The following is a 10,000-nucleotide window of genomic DNA, read 5'->3' on the forward strand; positions in this document are numbered from 1 at the left end:
CTAGATAGAGGTGGAACGCATTTCACTAACTGAAGTATCCCAAGAATGGAAAAATAAACACCACATGTACTCACCATCAAATTGGTTTTAACTGATCAACACCTAAGTGTGCATATAGGAATAACATTAATCAGGTGTCGGGCAGATGGGAGGCGGGGGAGGGGATGGGTGTATATATACATAATGAGTGTGATGCGCACTGTCTGGGGGATGGACATGCTTGAAGCTCTGACTCAGAGGTGGGGGGGGCAAGGGAAATATATGTAACCTAAACTTTTGTACTCCCATAATATGCTGAAATAAAAAAAAAGTATGCTACAAATTTAATGACTAAATCTAAATAAAAGTTGTCTAGTGGGTTATAACCCAAATTATAAGGTAAATAAATAGAAATTCATATATATATAAATGATAAATAAACAGGGAGAAGAGACAAAACTTCCTTACAGAAGAAATCCAAATAATATATCTTGGTACTTCACCCTCCAGGAGGCAGAGTTTCATCACCCTCCTCAATTTGAATGTGGGCTAAATTTAGTGACTTGCTTCCAAAGAATAGAGTAAAAACAGAGATAAATAGTAACTTTATGGTGGAGAAATCTGGCAAACACTACCTTAAACAACAGATTAAGGTTAACATAACCAGTGATGAATCATGTTTATATCATACATCCCTTTATATGATATGATGATAGGGAACCTCACTTCTTTCCCCAAACTTATAACCCCAGCCTAGTCAGGAGAAAAACACTAGACAAACTCAAAACTGAAAGTGCTATACTTAATACCTAACCTATATTCCTCAAGAACATCATGATCATAAAAAATAAGAAAAGACTGTTGTCATACACTAGAGGAGACTTAGGAAACATGAAAACTAAATGAAACATGGCACCCTGGATTGAATGCTGGAACAGAAAAAGACCATTAATGTTAAAGGCCATTTAATAGAAAAATTGGTAAAATTCGAATGATGTCTGGAGTACGATTAGTAGCAAGGTACCAATGAGGGTTTCTTAGTGTGGATAGATGTATCACAGTAATATAAGATGATAACATTAGGGATCACTAAAACTGAGTGATCTATTTAAGCAGAACTCTCTGTACTACTTTGCAACTTTTATGTGATTCTAAAATTATTCCAAAATAAAAATTTTATTTAAAAAAAGTTAAATCTTTCTAGTAGACTTAGGGGCCCCCAGAAGTGACCTCATGACAAATTTAACCCTTTCATTATCACCAAAACAACCCCCTGTTGCTTTCCAGAGTGTTGGTTATAAGAATTTCTGAAGTATACAATATAATTATGAGTAATTGTAATGGGGAAAAAAAGGTAAATTTCCATAGTGCATACACAGGTAGACCTACACATACACTGTTGTTCTATTATTACAATACATTAGGAAAAAAATTTCAGGAAATTGAGACCAGCTTTCTTTCTGTGCAGTTTTGATAAGACGATAATTAATTTTTCCCTATACAGAGCATCATAAAAAAGCATTTCAAGAGATTTCAGAAAAGGATCTTCAAAATTATCAGAAAATTCAAATTTCAAGTATACCCAAAGAGTATGAAGGGTAAATTAATTCCTTCGTGTACTTCACGTAACTATTTGTTAGAATATTATTGCCTATTGCTACAAAAATTACTATCATTGAGTGCCTCCTATGGGCCAAGCACCATGCTAGGCAATTTACAAAATCATCTTTAATATTTATAACACTGAAAGGGAGATGTTGTTATTTAATTTTAAAGAAAAACAAACTATGGCTCCCAAAGACGTTACCCAAGGCAGCTAGTATAGGAGCAACCTGGGATTCCAACTCAACATATTGTGGAAATATGCACAAATTGTAATAGATGAGATTTAGGTAAAAAGAAGAAAAACTTTTATGACACTAAGAGAAGTTAACCACATGAGCAATATCTAAACCACGCTGTTAATTTACATTCATTAAATAATGGAAAGAGGAAGAATCTGAAATCAGAAAACACAGGTTCCTCCACTTACTCATCGCTTGTTTGTTTGTTTATTTGTGCATTCAGCTATGTAACAAGGGTAAGGAGGGGAGCAAGTAGGCTTGGGTGATCCAAATTCAAGTCCTAGTCTTGCCCCTTCTAACTGTATGACTAGGCTAGTCACTTAGCCTGAGCTTCAATTTACCTCATTTGTAAAACTACAAAAATAACATTTGCCTTAACTGTGTCAAAGCGTTGTTGTTTGGGTCAAATAAAATATATCAAAACTTTTTATAAACTAGAAAGCTCTACGTTTTACATGCTAACTATAAAATTTCTTAACATCCTCTCAATCCTAGAGACACAAGGAAATAGTAGGTACAAAATAAACAAAATATTTACTTCAAGTCAACAAATATTTATGGATGTGGATCCAGGCAATGAACCAAGACAAGGAGCATTGAGCCCACCAAAAATTAGTCCTGTATTAATTATATAAAATGTCTTGTTTGACTGAAAAACAAAAATGAGAAATTGGAGGTTAGGTGGCTTAGTGAAGACAACAAAACATTCAACTACACACAGTTTTAGCAAAAATGAGTTTGCTAATTCCCATTAAAATACGAATGTTAGCTTGTACATGATGATATCACAGATCAACTAAAAACCAAAAGGCCAAGACATGGGTCCTGAATGAAGAAAAAATTATCTACTGAAAGTGTATTTTACATTCTTACAAAGACAACAGCTCATAGTCTACATATTTTTATCTGGTTAATGGAAAAATACTATTCATTTTTCCAAAAATGTTGTTTATCAAGCCTCTCAAACAAAATGTTTACTATGAAAAAAAGAGTTATAAAGTGAAGCAGGAAAGAAAAACTTACAATGATCTCATTGTTAAATATATCAGCATCCTCTCATGAATCAGGAGAAAGTGGAATTCCTAAATTCTCAAACCGTGACGTAATATTGGTTTTATTGATTCTCTGAACAATTTGTGGGAGTACCCAATCATTATTTTGACAGTTTTATCATAAAGTAATAGACTTCCTTTTAGATAATTGCAGTTACCACATTCAATTTCAACCTTCCATAGGATTTTTTCCCAGATACAGCTTTATTGTCAGTCCTAGATCACATTACTTCTTTTTTTTATAGCTATACACACAAAGCATTTTAGGCATTACACCTAATTATGTCAGCACAATAACAATTTAAGAGCTCATCATTAAGAAGTAAAGGTTAAGCACTTATATGTTAAGATGCCCTTTTTACAATGATATAGTGCCATATGACATAAGTAAATGAATTACACCAGCAGTTACAAATCTCTTGGAGATATTCCCCCCCAAAAAGACACTTTTTGGGGTAAATGGGGAAATCTGATGAGTTTGTACCAGGCAATAACATTCGTTACCTACAGTATTGACTTACAAGCTTTCGGACTCATGAACTATCATAATTATTTGCCACACAAGTTTCACAACACAAAATTGTATTACAAAATATGTTTTTCCGTAGGGAGCCAGTTTAGCATACTGTTATGAGCATGGGCTCTGGAATCATATTGTCACTACTTACTGTGTGACCTGGGGCAAATCATTTAAGCTCTCAGTGCCCTGGTTGCCTCATCTGTAAAAGGGGATAATAATACTATTTGCCTCATAAAGTTGTGTTGAGGAGTAAATGTCCAAATCAGTAAAGCAATTAGAAAGTTCCTGGTAGATAATATATGCTAAGTATCAGATATTATTATTATTGCTGATTTGAATTGTCTTAAGTAGCTAATAACCAAATAAGGACATGAGGAAGCATCAGCCAGCACATGGGGTGGCAGAAACACAATGGGAACCAAGAACTGAGCTACTCATGGAATGGGGTACCCTAACTGCAGAAGAAAAAGAAAATTAGGAGTTCAGAAGTACTTTGCAGAAAGAATGAATTAGGCTGAAAGGAAATCTAAACGCTAAGGTCAAAATTGGTATCCAAGGCTGAAAACCAAATGGGAGGAAAAAAGCATAGCATTCAATAGAGATCTACACAATAGGCAAAACATAATTAAGAACTGTTCTGACAATCTTCTAGTCTCTGACGGGTGTATAAGTATAGGGAGTGGAGGGAACAAGTGTTTGCAAGGATGGGATACAGAATGGGACCAGTGGACTGCAGAAGGGAGCAACTGCAGAGGTTAGGTTTAGTGGCAATTCAACTCAGCTGTCAACCCCTCTGAAAACACCAGCCACCATATTTCTCAATCTAGTGCATTTCATCAGTGATCCTTCTCTCACTGATGAAAGAATTACTGGAAAGAATTACTGGATTTTTCTATCCCATAATTTCCATATTCCACTCGATAATTAAAAACTGTCAAGAAAAAGACTTGGTGTCTTAATAGGCTCAGGCAAACATTCTATGCCCTAGTCAAGTCACCTGATTTAAAAAAACAAAAAGTAAAATAAGAAGGGCTCTTTAATTAAAAACAGTGAGGATACACTATAATTTGGCATCCAAAGTAACTACTTCCTTTAAGATAAACCAAAAGCACCTCTATTAAGTGATTGTATTTCTAAAGGAGAAAAACAAATCAGAATGGTTCTGCAATGAATATTTTGGAATGACCAAAAATAACAATAATCAATATCCCATACCAAGCCAAAAAATAAGAAACATAAACAGAGGGTTTTTCTTATGTATCAATCTATATAAACAAAAGTTTTAAAGTTCTAAGAAAATTCTGTATTGTAAATTTGTAAAATCACCTTCCTTAAAGGGAAAAAAATTACATAAAATCAAGACTGTACCAGAAAATTTAGCATACATAAGCTCCATACACATATGAACCATTTTTTACTTCCAGATTCTTCTTGAGACAAAAGCTCCAGTGGGGGTGGGAGAGATTATTTCTATCCAAATCGAGTAACACGTCATCAGTCTTTGATTCCACATCTCTTTGGGTTGTGGATTAATCCTGCAATCTTTTTGGTCTTTCTTCAATTAACCTTTTACCATCACCTTCCTCTACCTTGACAACATGTTCACTTATTATATATTGAAATTTTCTTCACAAGTTGTTGAGAAAAGCATAAGGGATGGAATATTAATCAGTAAAGTTTTCTATAGTTAGCAGGATCCATAAAAAGTTCAGTGAGATATCAACATTAATAGCCAATAGAGATTATTTTTTAATTTCAAGTAACCATGCTGTGTGGTACCCACAATCATGGGCAATATAGAAAGTTCATTAAATGCCACTGACTACATTGTATATAAAGCATAGTGGAAATCTAATTTCCAATTCTGAGCTTCTTGAATGACTAAAACTTTCAATATAATCATTATCATTAACATCTATCACACAGTGAATGTGCTTCTATACTTCTTTTTCAAATTAGTGAAAATATTAATAAGTCATTTTCTCATTCTACCAGTTGTAAAAAGCACATCTATAAATAGACACAAGGAAATGCCTAACCATAGATATAATTTTTATCAACAAAAGCTTTGAGTCCAAAATAAGTTCAAATTCCTACCCCTGGAATTTCACCCTCAATTGTCTAGACCAGATCAACAAGCTTCAAAGGACAGAATAGGATTCAATAGAGCTTTCAAGAAATGGAAAACACATCATGTAGAAGCTCAAAAAGTCTTTCAATTAAGACTTTTCTTAATGTTTTAAAATTAAATAAGAGGATGAAATGTACTCACATGCAATGTGTAAGAAAACAGTATTTCCCACTTAATAAATGTGTAATCAACAAACTAGGCTTGTAAAGAGTTGGAAGTATTCTCCTCTAAAATGAGCTAGCGAAGCTCCACGTATTCGCTTCTCAATGAGGCATTCATTCCTGGAATATGTATTAAATTAACTCCATACATTCACTTTACTGCCATTTAGGGGGGCAGCAGAACTTAAGGTACCAAACAAATTGAAATTTAATCATTAAATATTTTATAGATTAAATAGTCATTTGAATAATTAGGAATCAAATGAAGGTTTACATGTAGAATGTGGGGTAGACCTTCTGTTTGAAGTGTCTTGGAAAGAGCATTCCATTGATAGATGATTCACAGATCTAAATGTAGCGCTCTGAGAAAGAATCCCACACTTCCAACGTTATGGAATTATGTTACAAAATGTGCTTTGCAAGTTCAATTTCATAGCCCAAACTGAATGCAATTTTTTTCCTTCCCCCATTTAAAAAAAACTCTTATTCTTCTTAGCATGAGATATGCCAGTTTGAAATCTGAGCTGCCTCTTGGGTTCCTTTTATTAGGTTATTAAGTATGGAATGTCCGATTTCCTTAAGTACTAAGTTTGATGGTTGATATCTCTAACATTCATTTTGACACGTCTTGTTTTTTATTGTGAGGATACATCCTCATTCTTTCAAATGCACATTTTGGTTTGTAATTATATCTCAAATATTTTTTGTTAGAGCAATTTTTGTGAAATCACGGATAAGTCAAAAATTCGTGTCATTTTCAAATATGAGTTCCATCATGGAACCAATGTGGTGGAGACAGCTTGAAATATCAACAAAGTGTTTGCAAGGGATGTGGCTAATGAACACACAGTATGTTGTTGGTTTGAGAAGTTCCATTCTGGTGATTTTAATCTTGAAAATGAGCCATGTGGGTGACCTGAGACCAAGGTGGATAATAATGAACTGAAAGATGTAGTGGAATTGAATCCGTCTCAACGTATGTGTGCTTTAGCAATAAGGTTTGATATTAGTATTCCAACAATATTAGACCATTTAAAACAAATGGGCAAGGTAAAGAAGCTGTATAGATGGGTTCCACATGAATTGAATGAGTGTCAGAAGAGAAATCGTCTTGAAGTTTGCCCTTTTTTGCTGTCACGACATAAAGGTGAACCATTTATACACTGCATTGTTGCGTGTGATGAAAAATACATTCTTTTTGACAATCACAAGCATTTGGCACAATGGCTGGATAAAGATGAAATGCCAAAACACAGTCTAAAACCAAAAATTCATCAAAAAAAGCTAATGGTATGTTTGGTGGTTCAGCAGCGGTATTATCCACTACAGCTTCATGAAATCTGGTCAATCTATTACAATGAATGTGTACTGCAACTAATTGGACAAAATGATGAGGATGCTTTTGATTAAGCAGCCGAGACTGGTTAATAGAGACAGGCCATCCTCCTGCACGACCACAAGTCGCAAAAAACAATGCTGCTCAAACTACAGAAGCTGGACTTGGAAACTCTCTGTACATCTACCGTATTTACTAGGCCTTGCACAAACTGAGTACCACTTCTTCCAGGCTTTGGACCATTTCTTGCAAAGAAAAATATTCTCTTCTCAACAATGCCTTACAAACCCTAGGCCAGACCTGGTTTGCTAAGGATGACACATTAGCTTATTTGTTGATCTTTCTCACTACATTCAGTATCTCCTCACTTCAATCCATTCTAGACAGTGTTGCCAGATCATCTTCAACTTTGGTTCTTAACTGCTGTCAACAACATACAGCTCTGTATCATAATCAATTACAAAGTGTGCTTCAAGTTATTTATAACTAATATAAGGTCAATTTATAAGTGCTTTTTAATAAATTAGAGTTGATTTAGTTATTCCTAAATTACTCTCCTTCAGTTGTATTCCAATATAGTTTCTTGAGTGGAAGAGAAGTGATAGAGTTATAGAAAAGTGCTAAGAATTATACATAATTCTGGTTCTATCTCTCCACATCTATCTTGTTGGAGAGCAATGTCACTAAAGAAAAATGAATAAAACCTCTGATCACATCATTCTGCTATTCAGAATCACTATGGCTTTCCAGTGACTGCTAATTTAAATATAAACACCTCAGTGTACAATTCAATACCTTCTATCATATGAACCCAACTGAATCTGTCCAACTTTAATTTTACATACAAACTTTTACTTAGCAGCTATGGAACATTCCTAAACAGACCTCAAACTTTTCCATTTTCTTTCTTTTAGAGACACAGTTCTCTGTCTTAAATTGTTTTCTCCTGCAGCCTTACTCAATCCATGAAGCTTCCTCTAATTCTATAAACCAGAACATATTTTTCCTTTGGCTCCTTTCAGCATGTTTTTAACCTCTAAAGGCACAGACACAATCATGACGACAGGTTGGGCATTCTAAATCCAAAAATCCAAAATCTGAAGTGTTCCAAACCCCGAAACTTTTTGAGCACTGACATGATGCTAAAAGGAAATGTTCATTGGATCATTTCAGATTTTGGATCATCAATGTTTATCCAGTTAAGTATAATGAAAATATTTCAAAATCCCCCAAAATCCAAAATCTGAAACATTTCTGGTCCCAAGCATTTTAGATAAGGGATAGTCAACCTATAGTACATATGTGCTTCACACATCCCACTAAACTGTGAATTCTTCAATGGGTTTTATTCCTCTTTTTATCCACTGCAGTAACTAACACAGTACTCAGAACATAGTCAGGACTAAAATAGCTCTTGACAAACTGTAGAAGAATCAACATTCCAGTGTTGTTAGTAAGGAACCCTTCAAAGTCTAATCAGATCCAAACACCTACTGGATGCTTTCTCATACCTCCTTCTTTTAAACCCAGAGTTTCAAAGACATAAAAGTTAGGATGGAAAGGTGAGACCCCAGGAACAGACTATAAAATATGGAATTAAGATTTAGGCTTCCTTTAGTAACTCTGTCTGCAACCGGTCATCACTTTCCAATTATACTCTCTCGGCACAATTAGAAAACATGATATAAAATATTAATAGAAAAAATTAGGTATTTTGATACTTAAAGGATTTGTTAATAATACAAGGACTCACTTTTTTTAAAAAAGACCCACATAATATAATTTATTTCTTACTCATTATTAATCAAAATGCCGTTGGTAATATCCTCTACCAGGAAGGAAGGCTGCTGAGCAGGGCAGGGCTCAATCACTCAGATTGATGGCATGATGAGCAAAGAGCTCTTCATCTCCTGCTTTTGCCCAGGTCTGTAATGTGTCAGGAAAACCTATAATCCTATTCTGACAGCATTTCCCTAACAATTATTCTAACTGCTACTTTATTCCTGTAATGCAATGAAAGGAGCTGCAATCCTTGAACGTGCGCACCAGCACTGCCACACACCCATACACTTTACTACCACTCCACCTACAACCCACCAGCACAGTGGCCTCGTATGCTCCGCCCACCTCCTGGGTGATTCTGAGGCCACGGAGAACCATGGAGATGCTAGCTAGCTATGCTCCCCCAGAACAACCTAACTTCAGATTTCATAAGGAAAGGAAAATGGCACAATGTAGGTAAACTTCCCTATATTGTCTAATTTCGCAGGAAGAATAACTCGATACAATTGATCAGACTTAATTTTGAATCTGGGTTCTAGGGCCAGTTTTATGGAGTCATGATTATAGGACTATGGCCCAGGCACTGATTCGCTCTGAAAATTAGTCCTCCTACAGCTCAGATCAAAATACCTATGTTCTCAATATGCTAGTTTTGTCATGAGGCTAAGTAATAGTACAACATAAAAGTAGACTGTGAAACATTATTTAATCAGGGGCAATAACGAAATCAGTGTAACAAAATTGTTTGTTATCACAAGTGCCACTCAGGTTTCTTTTTAACTACTGAAACAGAATGGACACATCATATTCTAGCTATACCTTTTTATAGAAGGAAAAACAATTTCAAACTGAGCATTGATCCACTGAAAGTAATAGTACATACATAATACTCTCCACTCCCAAAGGAATAGAATTTTTTGCTTGATTTCTAATTTTAAAAAGAAAAAAATTAAAAATACAAACCAAGACTGACTGGGACTTGCAGCTCATTAAAGCTGAGGTGATTTCCCCTGTATAGAATTCTATTGATCTCCATAGTCCACAGTAGACAAAAAGTGTGGTCAGGGAAGGGGGTGATGGATGCCTCTGCCAATAGCACTGAACAAACCTGTTAGCTAATTGCTACCAAAGACAATTATCCCCGCATTGTTTCATAATGGAAACACATTACAAAACTCTAATATACACACAGGGA

General features: G+C 35.0%; 1 protein-coding gene across 7 annotated transcripts in view; it reads right to left on the reverse strand.

Moving 5' to 3' along the window:
• Window positions 1-10,000, reverse strand: part of CDIN1 (CDAN1 interacting nuclease 1) — a 213,076-nt gene that overhangs the window by 133,893 nt on the left and 69,183 nt on the right. The window lies entirely within an intron of this gene.

Source organism: Eulemur rufifrons, chromosome 2, assembly GCF_041146395.1.
Source record: "Eulemur rufifrons isolate Redbay chromosome 2, OSU_ERuf_1, whole genome shotgun sequence".
Classification (NCBI taxonomy): domain Eukaryota; kingdom Metazoa; phylum Chordata; class Mammalia; order Primates; family Lemuridae; genus Eulemur; species Eulemur rufifrons.